The sequence below is a fragment of the Anabrus simplex genome, chromosome 4, assembly GCF_040414725.1.
Source record: "Anabrus simplex isolate iqAnaSimp1 chromosome 4, ASM4041472v1, whole genome shotgun sequence".
Taxonomy (NCBI): Eukaryota; Metazoa; Arthropoda; class Insecta; order Orthoptera; family Tettigoniidae; genus Anabrus; species Anabrus simplex.
The window spans coordinates 248,594,048-248,609,659 of NC_090268.1; the positions used below are offsets into that span (position 1 = coordinate 248,594,048).

Sequence of the window (15,612 nt, forward strand, 5' to 3'; positions counted from 1 at the left end):
TATGCTATAGGTACAATTCAAGCAAATAGACTCCAAAAGGACCTGAAGCTGAAGTTGTACTCCGATCAAGCTCTGCAGAAAAGAGGAAGGGGAAGCTATGATGAATTTGTACGTGAAGACGGCAATATTAGTATTTTGAAATGGATGGACAATAGCTCTGATCTGATGGCTCCCTCAGCAACTGGAGCAAAACATCTACAGTATGTGCAGAGGTGGGACAAGAGAGAAAAGAAGTACATCCTTATTCCATGTCCCAAAACAGTTGTTGTTGTTTGAGTCATCAGTCCATAGACTGGTTTGATGCAGCTCTCCATGCCACCCTATCCTGTGCTAACCTTTTCATTTCTACGTAACTATTACATCCTACATCTGCTCTAACCTGCTTGGCATATTCATACCTTGGTCTACCCCTACCGTTCTTACCACCTACACTTTCTTCAAAAACCAACTGAACAAGTCCTGGGTGTCTTAAGATGTGTCCTATCATTCTATCTCTTCTTCTCGTCAAATTTAGCCAAATCGATCTCCTCTCGCCAATTCGATTCAGTATCTCTTCATTCGTAATTCAATCTATCCATCGCACCTTCAGTATTCTTCCGTAACACCACATTTCAAAAGCTTCTATTCCCTTTCTGAGTTAGTTATCGTCCATGTTTCACTTCCATACAATGCCACGCTCCACACGAAAGTCTTCAAAAACATCTTTCTAATTCCGATATCAATGTTTGAAGTGAGCAAATTTCTTTTCTTAAGAAAGCTCTTCCTTGCTTGTGCTAATCTGCGTTTTATATCGTCCTTACTTCTGCCATCGTTAGTTATTTTACTACCCAAGTAACAATATTCAACTACTTCCTTTAAGACTTCATTTCATAATCTAATTTCCTGCATCACCTGCCTTCATTCGACTGCACTCCATTACTTTTGTTTTGGACTTATTTATTTTCATCTTGTTCACCTTACTCAAGACTTGTCCATACCATTCAGCAACTTCGAGATCTTCTGCAGTCTCAGATAAAATAACAATATCATCGGCAAATCTCAAGGTTTTGATTTCCTCTCCTTGGATTGTGATTCCCTTTCCAAATTCCTCTTTGATTTCCTTTACTGCCTGTTCTATGTAAATACTGAAAAGGTGGGGGGGGGGGGGGACAAAGTGCAGCCTTGCCTCACTCCTTTCTGGATTGCTGCTTCTTTTTCAAAGCCCTCGATTCTTATCACTGCAGATTGATTTTTATACAGATTGTAGATAATTCGTCATTCTCGGTATCTGATCCCAATCACCTTCAGAATCTGATATAGCTTGGTCCAATCAACATTATCGAATGCCTTTTCTAGATCTACAAACGCCATGTACGTGGGCTTGTCTTTCTTGATTCGATCCTCTAAGATCAGACGTAAAGTCAGGATTGCTCCACGTGTTCCTACATTTCTTCTGAAGCCAAACTGATCTTCTCCCAACTCAGCTACAACTTGTTTTTCCATCCTTCTGTAAATAATATGTATTAAAATTTTGCAGGCATGAGATACTAAACTAATGGTGCGGTAGTTTTCACACCTGTCAGCACCGGCTTTCTTCGGAATAAGTATAACAACATTCTGCCGAAAATTGGATGGGACTTCTCCTCTCTCACACATCTTACACACTAAATGGAATAACCTTGCCATGATGGTTTCTCCTAAGGCAGTCAGTAATTCAGAGGGAATGTCATCAATTCCAGGTGCCTTGTTCCTATTCAGGTCTATCACAGCTCTGTAAAACTCTGACCTCAAAATTGGGTCTCCCATTTCATCAGAATCAACAGCCTCTTCTTGTTTCAGAACCAAATTATCTACATCTTCATCTTGATGCAACTGTTGGATATGTTCCTGCCATCTTTCTGCTTTGCCTTCTTTCTCTAGAAGTGGCTTTCCAACTGAGTTCTTAATATTCATACACCTAGATTTCCCTTCTGAAAAGGTTTCCTTGATTTTCCTGTATGGAGCATCTACCTTTCCTAGAACCATACAACCTTCTTCAACCTTCCACTTCTCCTTCAGCCAGTCTTCCTTAGCTACCTTGCACTTTCTATCCACTTCATTCTTTAATAGCCTGTATTCTTTTCTGCCCTCTTCATTTCTAGCATTTTTGTATTGTTGTCTTTCATCAATCAGGTCTAGTATCTCCTGAGTTATCCACTGATTCTTAGTTGATCTTTTCTTCCTTTCTAACATTTCTTCAGCAGCCCTACTGACTTCATTTTTCATGACTCTCCACTCTTCCTCTATAGTGTTTCCTTCAGCCTTTTCATTTAGTCCTTGTGCAACATGTTCCTTGAAAGAATCCCTCACACTCTTTTCTTTCAACTTGTCTAGATCCCATCTTTTTGCATTCTTTCCTTTCAGATGATGTAGATGTTGATTCCCATAGGGAATCAGAAATAATTGTTCCGAATGAGTAAATTTATAATACCAATATAAATGGTCTGTTATTGGACATTATAAATTTTCCACCTAACTCATTCCTGGCTGCCAGCGTTTCGCCCCCGTGTGCTAGGCTGGACTCATCAGTTGGTACCTAGCATACCTACCAAGACGCTGGATAGTGCTGGCAGCCAGGAATGAGTTAGCTGGAAAATTTATAATGTCCAATAACGGACCATTTATATTGGTATTATAAATTTACTCATTCGGAACAATTATTTCTGATTCCCTATGGGAATCAACATCTACATCATCTGATGGCCAAGCAAGCATCATCTTTTGATAATGAGACTATGTCTCTCATAGTGCATTGGCACTGCCGGTGGCTACAATTTGCCTACGCAGTGGCCTCCACGGTATGCACTATCCAGCGTCTTGGTAGGTGTGCCAGGTACCAACTGATGAGCCCAGCCTAGCACACGGGGGCGAAACGCTGGCAGCCAGGAATGAGTTAGCTGGAAAATTTATAATGTCCAATAACGGACCATTTATATTGGTATTCTTTCCTTTCTTCAATTTCTTCAGCTTCAGATGGCATTTCATGACCAACAAGTTGTGGTCAGAGTCCACGTCTGCTCCTGGGAAAGTTTTGCAATCCAACACATGGTTTCTGAATCTCTGCCTAATCATAATGAAGTCTATTTGATACCTTCCAGTGTCTCCAGGTCTTGTCCACGTATAAAGCCATCGTTTGTGGTGTTTGAACCTAGTATTGGCAAGGACTAAATTATGATCAGTGCAGAATTCAACCAGCCGACTTCCTCTTTCGTTCCTTTGTCCCAATCCAAATTCTCCTACTGTATTACCTTATCTTCCCTGGCCTACTACTGCATTCCAGTCTCCCATCACAATTAGATTCTCGTCACCTTTTACATATTGTATTAAATCTTCTATCTCTTCATATATTCGTTTGATTTCCTCATCATCCGCTGAGCTAGTAGGCATATAGACCTGCACTATCATGGTGGGCACTGGTTTGGTGTCTATCTTGACGACAATAATTCTTTCACTATGCTGTTTGTAGTAGCTTACCTGCTGCCCTAGTTTCTTATTCAGTATTAAACCAACTCCTGCATTTCCCCTGTTTGATTTTGAGTTGAAAATTCGGTAGTCGCCTGACCAAAAACCCTCTTCTTCCTGCCAACGTACTTTACTTATAACAACTACATCTAACTTTAGTCTATCCATCTCCCTTTTCAGGTTCTCTAATCTACCACAACGATTCAAACTTCTAACATTCCACGCTCCGACTCGCAGAATGTCAGTATCCATCTTCCTGATGATTGCTCCCTCTCGTGTAGTCCCCACCCGGAGATCAGAATGGGGGACTAGTTTACCTCCGGAATATTTTACCCGGAAGGAAGCCATCATCAGTACATCATTCATACAGAGAGAGCTGTATGTCCTCGGGAGTTAGTTACGGCTGTAGTTTCCCGTTGCTTTCAGCTAAGCCATGTTGAGTATTATTACAAGGCCCTATCAGTCAATCATCCAGACTGCCGCCCTTGCAACTTCCGAAAGGCTGCTACCCCCCTTTCGGTGAACCATTCCTTAGTCTGGTCTCTCAACAGATACCCATCCGATATGGTTGCACCTGCGGCTCGCCTATCTGCTTCATTGGGACCTGCAAGCCTCCCCACCATGGCAAGGTCACATGGTTCGCAGAGGAGGCTCCAAAACAGTACCAAGTTATAATCATAGTATGGGCGGAGTGGATCTCTGTGATCGGATGATCGCTTTCTATAGGACCGTTATGAGAACACACAAGTGGCAAGATAGGGTGTTCTGGCATTTCATAGATCTTGCCATAGTCAATTCATTGATTCTTTATAAAATGGATCAAGTGGCAATGGGAACAAGGTGCTGCAATATCATGTCATGGATCTGCTCCATTTTAAGATTTTCATTGGTGGATCACAGTCAATGGATAGTACTGGCCAAGTTGAACATCAGAAACGTGATAACCCACTGCATTTCCCTCTTCCTGAGAGCTCCAGTGATGAAGATGAGCGTCAGGTAGAAAAGAGAAGAAAACTTCCCAGAAGTATTCCTACGAAAGACAGCCCACTGACAAGCAACAAGCACCTTTCAATATGTGCTATGGAAGTCGACAGTTCATGAGATGCCGCAATTACAATTGCACTGCTTAAACCTGTTTCATATGTGTAGCCTGCGATATATTCCTTTGCATAAACAAAGAACGTCAGTGCTTCTTCGAGTTCCACAACTAGAAAGAACTGGACGGCTGAAGTCAATGATACTAGAATATCAAGCATGTATTTTCTATTTACTATAAATGAACAATCATTCTCATTTTTTATTTAAATTAGTAGTTGAGGCTGTAATCTATACTTAATAAATTTGATGACAATGTAATTATGAAGAAATCTAATGTTTTTTCCTGTGATATTCCACAAGCAATCCTCATGTTGACAAAAGTAGGTCCTGATATACAGCTTACTGGACAGTCAACCCCTCCCTTCCCAAGTGATATTTGTAATATTTTGGTAAGCATATTCTCAATATTCTGTGATTATTTAACCTCAAAAATGCATGAAAATCAATATCTTACAAAAAGTGGTAACTCAGGACTCAGGAGGATAGAACCAGTCATGATAGGTATTTACAACCTAAGGATGGGAGGTGTTGATCTGAAGGACAAAAATGTGTATCATGTTACCTGCAACAGGTCTACTATGCAATTTTGGAACAAGATGATCTTTAATTTTCTTGACATGGCTGTTCACAATGCCTACATTGTCTATTAATGTAACACTGAGAAACCAGTTAGTCGATATAACTTATTGTCAGTTTGGTGGAGTCGAGTCGAGTCGAGTCGAGTCGAGTCGAGTCGAGTCGAGTCGAGTCAAATCAAATCAAATCAAATCAAATCAAATCAAATCAAATCAAATCAAAATCTCTTTATTTGCAAATGAGGTGTCTACCCCGGTGGCAAATGGTACACTAAAATACATTATTGTCAAGCACTATATATTAAATTAACAAGAAAATTTTTCCAAAATACTATATTATACAATTTACGCTAACAATTTTTTTTATTAAACACACAGCTCATCCTTAATAAATTTATATTGTTTACAAAATTCTACTTATAATATCTCCTGTGCTACTTACAAATATAGCCAACTGATATACAGTATGTGGAATTACTTCAAATGATACTATACAACTGGTATAAGATGTCCAACTAGTTGGCTGAATGGTCAGAGTACTGGCCTTCAGTTCAGAGGGTCCCGGGTTCGATTCCCGGCCGGGTTGGGGATTTTAACCTTAATTGGTTAATTCCAATGGCCCGGGGACTGGGTGTTCGTGCTGTCCCCAACATCCCTGCAACTCACACAACACACATAACACTATCCTCCACCACAATAACACGCAGTTACCTACAAATGGCAGATGCCGCCCACCCTCATCGGAGGGTCTGCCTTACAAGGGCTGCACTTGGCTAGAAATAGCCACACAAAATTATTATTATTATTATTATTATTATTATTATTATTATTACTGGTATAAGATTAAAATTTATATTGCATTTATTTACTTTTTTTTTTTACCCATTCTGGAACCTAAGTAGCATAATGACCTGCCGCGTCTTAACCAGAGCCCTTTTTGCCACCACTTTTCAGAGTTCCTGAATGGCCTTCACAGCTACTGTAGTGGTTCCAGGGCCCTCAAAGTCCACACTGTACTTCACCCCTACAGGCAGTCCCCTACTTTGGATGTCCAAACTCCTTAGACCAGGGGATGGAATTAATTTATTCACACACATTTTTTATTTACATTAAGCTGCACTGGTCGAATGCCCTCTAACATTTCATTTATTTTCTCTGTTGCTGTTTATTCTCTTCTTGAATATCTGTATAGATTTTGGAAAAGGATCAAACACTACCCCCAGTAAACTGTTCCACTCCTTCTCACCTTTCCCAATGAATGAAAATTTACCCCAATCGCTTCTGCTAAAATTCCTTCTAATTTTATATTTGTGGTCAGTCCTGCTGGTATAATTATTTTCCAACTGAAGCCTCTCACGGATATCTCCCCATGCTTCTTCTCCTGTATAGGCTCTATATAATCCTATGTCTAGTTTTCATTCATTCATTCATTATTTATTTACCATAAACCTTTACAGCATCTATGGAAGGTCAGGGGAAAAGGACAAGCCCCCTACACGTAGTGCCCCCTGACCTTTGAAATAATTACCTAAATCCTAAAGTAAAACACACATTTACACTATTTACAGGTAAAGTAACAAAGTATAGCCTAATATATACATATTTCTCATTTATACAACCTTTCACTCCCTCATTCATTCTTCCACATATTCACATGCATTTTCTCACCGTATGTGCTTCCTAACATAACATTTAACTACATTTACATTTCTACATTTAATGTTGGCGGGTAGATCGTTCCAAAGCCGCGCTGAACGAGCAAAGAAACCTAGTTTGTAGGGCTCAGTTCGCGTAAAGGGGGGTATAAGACACACCCCTTTGCCTCTACGGACGGAGCTGTAAGATAAGGAGAGCCGAGGGAATGGTGAAAGGTGAATGGCCCCTGTGAGGGACTTGTGTAAGAAGGTGATGTCGCTTTGTTTACACAAGGAGGCGATTGACGGGAGGGAAGACGGGCAGCTGTTCTTGTTAATTAGTCGTGCAGCGCGACGATGGATTCCTTCTAGTTTGTGAAGGTTAGCTGCAGTGGTAGGGTGCCAAGCAGGTAGACCGTACGTTAGGATAGGTCTCACTAGTGTCAGGTAAGCCGTCCGTATAGCATTCGACTTGCACCCACGGAGGCTTCTGTGCATAAAACCGAGCACCCTGGCAACTTTGCATCTCACTTCATCTGTTTGTGCGTTCCATTTTAGTTGTTCAGAAATGGTTATTCCTAACAAATGCATAGTTTTAACTCGCTCAATATGTACATTATTAATGTTATATATACATTCTACTGGGTGTCGAGACCTACTTAACCTAATGTATTTACATTTGCCAGCATTAATGCTGAGACCGTTGACGTAACACCACACCGCTATAGTGTCCAAGTCCGACTGTAACCTCACACAATCCTCTGCACATTGTATATCCCTGTACATTACTGTGTCATCAGCGTAATGAGCTATGGTTGAGGTCACACATTTAAGTAAATCAGAGACAAATGCATTAAATAATAAAGGTCCGAGGACGGTGCCTTGACATACTCCTCAGGTTACTTTAACGGTCGATGATCGAACTCTCATCAAACACAACACGTTGTGTTCGACCCTCGAGAAATGACCGCAACCATGCCAGTACACTTCCCCTAGCATTCATGTGTCTTAATTTTAACAAAAGTCGTTCATGAGGGATTTGATCAAAAGCTTTAGCCCAGTCCAAAGCCAAGCAGTCAACCTGAACAATTTTAGATTTCTCCAGAGAGAACTGCCACTCATCAATAACCTTTGTTAATAAAGTATTACAGGATCTTCCTGGAAGAAAACCGTGCTGGCTTTCACTTAGCAGATTACCTTCCCGGAAGTATTCCCGTACATTAGAGGCCACCAGTCGTTCCATACATTTACATACGTGGGATGTGAGAGACACTGGCCGATAGTTGTCAATGAGTGCTTTGTCCCCTTTCTTGAAAATTGGAACTACATCAGCACACTTCCAATCTTGGGGTAGTGATCCACAGTGAAGCGACAGATTGAATAGTTCGCAGAGAGATGGTGCCAGTGACTCAGCGCAGTCACGGAGTATACAGCTGGGTATTTCATCAGGGCCGCTCGCCGCATGGGGTCGAATCCTCTTCAAACTTGCTAGTACCTCAAGTTCCGAGAAGTAGAGGCTGGTGAGAGGGAGGGGTGATACGGGTGTGTTGGTTATATACATATCCCCAGCAGATTGTGCCTGGGAGAAATTCTCTTTAAATTTGTCACTGAAGGCTGAGGCAATGTCTGCGGGCGTGGAGATGGATTTCCCGTTAGCTTGAAAGGAGCTTGGTGCAGCGCTGCCACTGTTCCTTTTTAGCACCTTCCACAGCTCTTTGGTATCTGAGCAAGCCTTGTGAATGTACTGATCGTAAGCCTCCTTGATCCTATTCTTAGTGTCTTTGCGTGCGGATTCGTACTTTTTCCACGCTTGTTCCGTTTGGCACTGTTTCCACTTTTTGTATAGATTGTTCCGTTTCCTTATTAACTTCAAAAGTTATTTCTTAATCCACGGGGCTTTCTTCTCTCTTTTTAAAGTGCATTTCGGTACAATTTGGTCAACGCACCAGAAAAATGTATTTTTCCAGGCGAGCCACAAAGAGTCTACGTCACAGGTTGATAAGGAAGTTGGAGTGGGTAGGTGATTCAGTAGTAAGGTGGAGAGGGATTTCCAATCAGCTTTTCCGAAGTTATATTGAGGCCTGGATTTGTTCTTGACAGGTTTTCTGCAATCTAGGGTAGCTAGAGTCGCTTGAATGGCGTGGTGATCACTGAAACCGGGTATGACTTCAACTCCAGATATTGAGGAGGGATGATTGGTGAGAAATAGATCTAATATAGAGCGGGATGTTTTGGTGATACGTGTTGCTTCTAAAACAAGCTGTTCTAGAAAGAGATCGTAGAACGCGGTTAGGAATGTGTCTGCCAATGGATTTCCAGGGATGGGAGCGGAATCACAGGTCCATATTATGTCCAGATTAAAGTCGCCTGTGAGGTAGACGGCATTGTACTTGTGCTGAATGAGTTGCATTCGTCTTAGAGATTCCAGTAATCCTTCATTTATACAGGGCTTGGATTTCGGAGCCCGACATATGCTACCTATCAAGAATTTGTTGCCCCTACATGTCACCTCCACCCATAGAGCTTCACTGTCAGTTTCCAAGTATCCAAGTCGGATTGGTTGTAATTCTGGTCGTATAGCTAGGAGAACACCCCCTCCAGATGTCCAGGTTCTATCCTTCCTGAATAACAAGTATGGTTGTGGAAATCCTTCACCGTCATAAGTAGCACTGCTCAACCACGTTTCACAGACACTTACGACTGATGGTTCAATACTTGCCAGTGATGTTCTTATCTCCTGCTGTCTCCTATAACCCATTATACTACGGGCATTGAATGAGAGAATGGTGATGTTTCGGGAGCCCTGTACACTGGTAACTGAGTCATTACTATTTACAGAGTTATTTACATGGCCTTGGCCTGCTAAATGACCGCTGCTGAGCCCGAAGTCCTGTAGATTACAAGGGGTCATATGGTCAGCACGATGAATCCTCTCCGTCATTATTCTTGGTTTTCAAGACAGGGACTGCTATCTCACAGTCAGATAGTTCCTCAACTGTAATTACGGAGACTGAGTGGACCTTAAACCAGCCCTCAGATCCAGGTAAAAATCTCTGACTTGGCGAGGAATCTAACCAGGCACTACCGGGCCAGCATTTGTTCAAACCAGTGTGGCTTTATGAAGGACTATGGAACTAAAGATGCCATCCATTCACCCTGGCTGCTGAAAGAGACATAAAGAGAAAACAATGACAGTCCTCTTAGCCTTTTAGATATGGACTGAGTCTTGCACATGTTGATTTTGTATTACCTTCATTCCCATGATGTACCAGAAGCATATGTTGACAAGATACGGCTACTCTATACTTGGCATCGCCAGTTCAGTCTGCTGCGCTGCATCATCAAACTATTAACACTTTCAACCGGGTCCTATCAAGGATTTGTCCCATCAACACTGCTTTTCCTTCAATGTATGGACACAGTATTTGCAAATCTGCAAGCACTCTGCCGAATGTTGTCATGCTGACTAGACAGACTCGAGGTGACTCGGGTGATTAGTCAACCAGCTGAAAACTAGTCTTATTTCAGACTGCAGCTTAACCTGACCAAGACACATAGAGTGTAGCATAAATATTGTTGATATTATTGCAGTAGCTGGTACCTCGCTGGTCAAGATTTTTGACATTCATAACCTTGGTCCTACTTAACAACTGATGTCTATATTCTTGTACATGTTCGAGCCTGTATTAATGCTGCTTAGATGGAGTAGTGCCAAGTCAAGGGTGTCTGCTGTGAGTGGAAGATCTCACTATGCCTCAAGTCAAAGATCTACATCATCATCACCCATCCAGTGGCACTCTACAGGATGAAGCGATACTAGCGGTGATTCATACACTGGAAATGGTCAACAGAAGACATATGGCTCAGCCATAAAAGAAATGAAATCATAAAGAATATCTTAGAAGATGTCCTTATTTGAGACAAGATGAGGCAAGTAAGACTCTACGATCTTGAGGTTATGAGCATAAGTGAAACCATGGCATGAGATAGACTCACACTCAGCCCAGACAGCAGAAGACTCTAGGGCGATTTTATCTCAAATCATACAGGTCAAGGGTGAATGTGTCACATCAATATTTCAGAGTTTGCTTTAAAAAAAAGAAAAAAAGAGGTATGTTGAAGTTCCACATGACATCTATCAAAAAATAAAATATTTTCATTTTTTGTTGATTTCTTAAAAAGTTATGGATCTATTTAAATGAAGGTACAGTCAAACCTGCCCTAACGGACACCCTTATTCAGCAGACACCTCCCTATATGGACTTTTTTCCACAGAACCAATTTTATTTTACATAAGACAAGTGTTAAATAAGCCTCATTTAAGCGGACACCTCGATTTTCGGACAGCGGATCTCACCATTAGTCTTGTCCACTTGCCTTAAGTGGACACTTTACAAGTTCCAGGCTACTTTCTTTACACGAGGCAATGTCATTTTCTCTCTTGATATCATTCTGCAGACATAAAGAAATTACTTTTGAATATCTGCACTATTTCAAGTCAAAGGAAAAGAGAGATGAAATGTACATAGGAATGCTGAAGTAGCCATGAAGTTAATTGTTCTGTAGAGGGCTCTTTCCAAATCTTTTGTTAGGGTCGCTCGCCTTGCGTTCTAATTAGTGTACATGCTGAGAATTCAAGTTGCCCGGGAATGATACCAGTGACTGCTTACTCACAAATTACAAAGGGGTTTTCCAGCATTTCTTGCATCATTCTATTCATAACTCAGACTGTCGCTAATAAGGTTGAGGTAAGGTAGTTCAATTAAACTTGACAAGGAAGAGACTTTCATGTGCTGACTGTTCAGGCAGAATTACTATAACTTTTCAATCGCCCAGTAAACATGAGTAGGAGGGACGAGCGTCTTTAGATCACGAGACAAAAACAAATGTAATGAGGACTTTCAGGGAGAAAAGATCACTGAAAAGTTAAACTGCAGGAGAACACAATTGTGAAGAATAAAAACGACATTTTAAGTGAGTGGGAGGAAAATAGGAATCAAGGAATGTAAAGAATTGGAAGTCAGTTTTCGCAGAAGTGAACATTGTGGTATATGAGTGGTTCAAAAGTGTTCGAGCAAAGAAAATGTGAGTGAGTGGGGAAATGTTACAAGGAAACGTGCATGAAATCTCAAATAACCTGAAAGTTGAGGTTAATTGAAGAAAGAATTTGTGTCATGCTGGGTCGCTAAGTTAATCTCTTTTCAAAGATATTACAGTAAAGAAAAATGTGCTAAAATTGTACACCCAGCTGAATGATTACTTCCCGAAGCTGTTATGAATGTAAAGGCTGTAAAGTAACTTCTAAATTTCCCATGCAAACATTTAGTTAGAAACTATTTACAATAATCAAAATAAAGATGTACGTTTATACTTAAGGTGGCTGTTCTTCGCCCTTAATATGTTTGATTAATTTTTACAACCTTATTTAGCGGGCACCTCTTGTAACGGACATTTTTCTATGGAACCAATGGTATCTGCAGAAGAGATGTAGGACTGTATTAGCAAAAGTGTCTTAACAAAGGGGAAAAAAAAAAAAAAAACCCTGTAATTAAAAACTACAAGTGATAGAGATCTGAAGCTATTTTAGTAAAAAACCTTGCTCACAATACTATCAGACATGATTAACACATACATACGTCTGAGCTTTCTTTTGATCTTTAATTTTGAAAAATAAAATTTAAAAAATTAGTAACTTTTTGCAAACTTCAAAATTGTGTTTTGAAAATATGAATAGTCATAGGATGTTAACTGCCTTGAGAAATAATAGCATGGAAACTCGACTGTCAGCAATGACATTAATGCCTTAACTTCTTAAACTATCAAAATATTTCTTCATACAAATGAGAAAATCTGAAATTTTTTGTTTCTTTAGAAATTATTTCCCTAAAATCACCATCCTTAATATTCTAAAACTTGCATGGGTTGGTCATTGTACTTATGGGAGGTACAATCAGAGAGGGCAATATTTTTCTGTGCAAAATGAGATAATTTTTTGAAATGTTTGCTGACGCTGCTGACGTTGGGTAAATGTAATGCAAAATTGGTATTTCACAGTCAAAATAACTACGTTTTACAGGGCTGTAAGTGAGTGGGAAAACAATTTTTAATTTTGTTCAAGCATTTTATAACAAAATTAGATATAGAAAATGCATGTTAGCTTTATGCACTTTTCTGTTTCCAATTGTTTTGCAAATATTTATTCTCTTCTGTCTTGATTTTACTTGTTTATGGCATTTCTTGAATTGGAATTGCTTACACTGGTTCAGGGTTTGAAATGTAAGGTGAAGAGTCCATAAACTTTACTAGGTAATCAATTGATTTTCCAGGCTCACACTGTAACAATCAACACTGCACTGCTGAAGAGAGTTAATTCTTTTTTTTTAAATCTGCTCCTCATCGAACATGCGTAGCCGGGCCAAATTTGCTTGTGGACAAGGATGATCCCACCCACCACTGATTGTCATACACACAAGAAAGGAAGTTGCTCACAACAAAGTCTTCTATGGTATACCAAGGTCTCTGCATTTCACACACAGTAACAGGCTGCAATACGTGGAGAACTATTCTTGCAATGTACTGTATGTGCTGCTCCAACAGTGACTTGACTGAATTTCTACCACTGGCTTCATAGCGGACCACGCTTGTCTCTTTTGTAAATGAAATTCCCCTACTGTACTTTCATTCAGAGGCCATCTGCAGCACACTCTAGATACAGAGTACAAAGACTTCATTTCATCAACAACATCGACCCCTCCTTTCTTCAAATTATAAAAGGTAAGTCCTTTCTGGTTTCATAAGGTCCCTAGTTGTTTTATCAATTACTGGAAATTTGTGCATACCTGATATGAGTATTACGTTTCTATTCTTTTTAGGCACACATGAAATCAGCATGCAATGCTCCCCAAAAGCAAAAATGCTGCTATTTACAGGCCTGGATCTAGTGTTGACTAGTTCTGACGGAATCTCCCGCTTATTTTTCATCAGTGTTGTGACCATTGTTAGGTTCTTCTCCGGTACAAGCTCTTTCACAATCCCAACGAAGAAAACCAGTTGTCAACAGTCACGTTCCGGCCGCTGATTTCTATTGGCTGAACCATTCTTCTGACGACACTACTAGGACTATTGTCTATTACAAAGGGATCTTCAGGCTGTCTTCCAGCATATATCTCCATGTTTGCAGTATAAAACATCTGAGAACCAACCAAGGCAAAAATTTTGATTCCGTATTTGAATGGTTTGTTTGGAATGTACTGCCTGAAGCTGCACCTGCCACGAAATGCGTCCAGCAATTCGTCTAGTGTGATGTATTTCCCGACACTGTAATTGTCTTCACATCATTGAACAAAACCTTGAAATATTTCTCTGATTGGTGCCAACTTATCCAGAGCTTTCCTTTGCTGCCTAGTACGAATATCATCAAACCTCAGGGCACTAAGAAGCAAATAAAATCTATTGTAACTCATTACCAGGCGAAAATACTCCAGTGCTGTTATATCAGTTGTCCATAAGTCTCGAATATTTTGATATGATGATTTCATAACTCCTGCTAAGTATAACAAACCAATCAGGGCCTTTATCTCATTCACATTTGTGTCCAAGACGTCACGCTCACGAAAGTAATTTTGTCTGTACTTCCGCAAATGAACATTTGGATAGTTCACTATTTCCGCAATTACATCGTTAGGAAAGAACAAGTCCCACGACTGGAGAACTGTCGCTGCATGCTGAGCACGTGTTTTCACACCTGGCGGATGAATGACAATATTCTTCTTGCTCCTTCGCCTGTTGTGTGGAGGAGGATTAATGTTCCACACTGTGACATTGTCCTTACCAACATAATGAGGCCCGATGTGCTCATCAAAATCAGAATCGTCAGTGGCTACTTCACTGCTAGTGTCATGATCACTGTTTTCAATCTGTCCCTCTGAATCTTCACTATCATTGTCTACTATCAGAAGAGAGCCTAAAATTTCATCATCAGATTCCTCTAACAACCCACTTCCGAATGTGTTCTTCACGTTCCATACTCGATATGTTAATAAAACATCACTCGGCACTCAGACTCGCACTTCTTTGCACATGCACGAAAAGTTACACGGATCCTTGCGGGTGACCGCTGCGCTCACTTCTGTTCGCATCTGTGCCAAGATTGAAATCAAAGCGTCCTGGAAGCATTCACATTTCCAGTTTCCTGTATCCGTCAAAGGGGATACTCAGAAAGGAAAGTAGACGAGAGCTTAGCTTCCCAATTTCCACTAGGTTAGAGTTACAAGCTGTTAAAAATTAAAGCGAGCGCAGCGCTCACCCGCGAGTACTGGTGGGTTAAAGCAACTATCTGCCAGGTCTTCAGTATGTTTGGTTTATTAGTTTTTTTTAGTTCTCTAAACTGTATTAAGAGTTATTTACAAAATATACATTTTTCACAGGGCTATACCATTTTAAAAAATCAAGACAAAATGAAAATATTTTATTTCTGTACACATATGATATAAAAGTCTAATATATATTTTTGCAGAGAAATTCATGATGACGAATCAACATGAGTGTATGATTTGAGATCACATCGCCCTCTAGTAAGCGAGAAGACGCTTGAGTTATAAGTACCTGTTTATGTTACAGACCAGACAAAGCAGAGGGTGGGATGCAAAAAGCCGGACTCTGAAACAGGAAGAGAAGATGCAAGAGGCGGACTGTTTACTGACAGTGAATACGTACCAGACACTGAGAAATGTGTCCTGATTTTAATTAAAATTTCAATGAGGTAACTGATTATCACAATTTTTAATCTTTCAAACTATAAAAAAAGCATTTCTAATTTCAGCAGT

General features: G+C 40.3%; 1 protein-coding gene across 2 annotated transcripts in view; it reads right to left on the reverse strand.

Moving 5' to 3' along the window:
* Dbp73D (putative ATP-dependent RNA helicase Dbp73D) overlaps positions 1-15,612 on the reverse strand; it is a 169,539-nt gene that overhangs the window by 98,617 nt on the left and 55,310 nt on the right. The window lies entirely within an intron of this gene.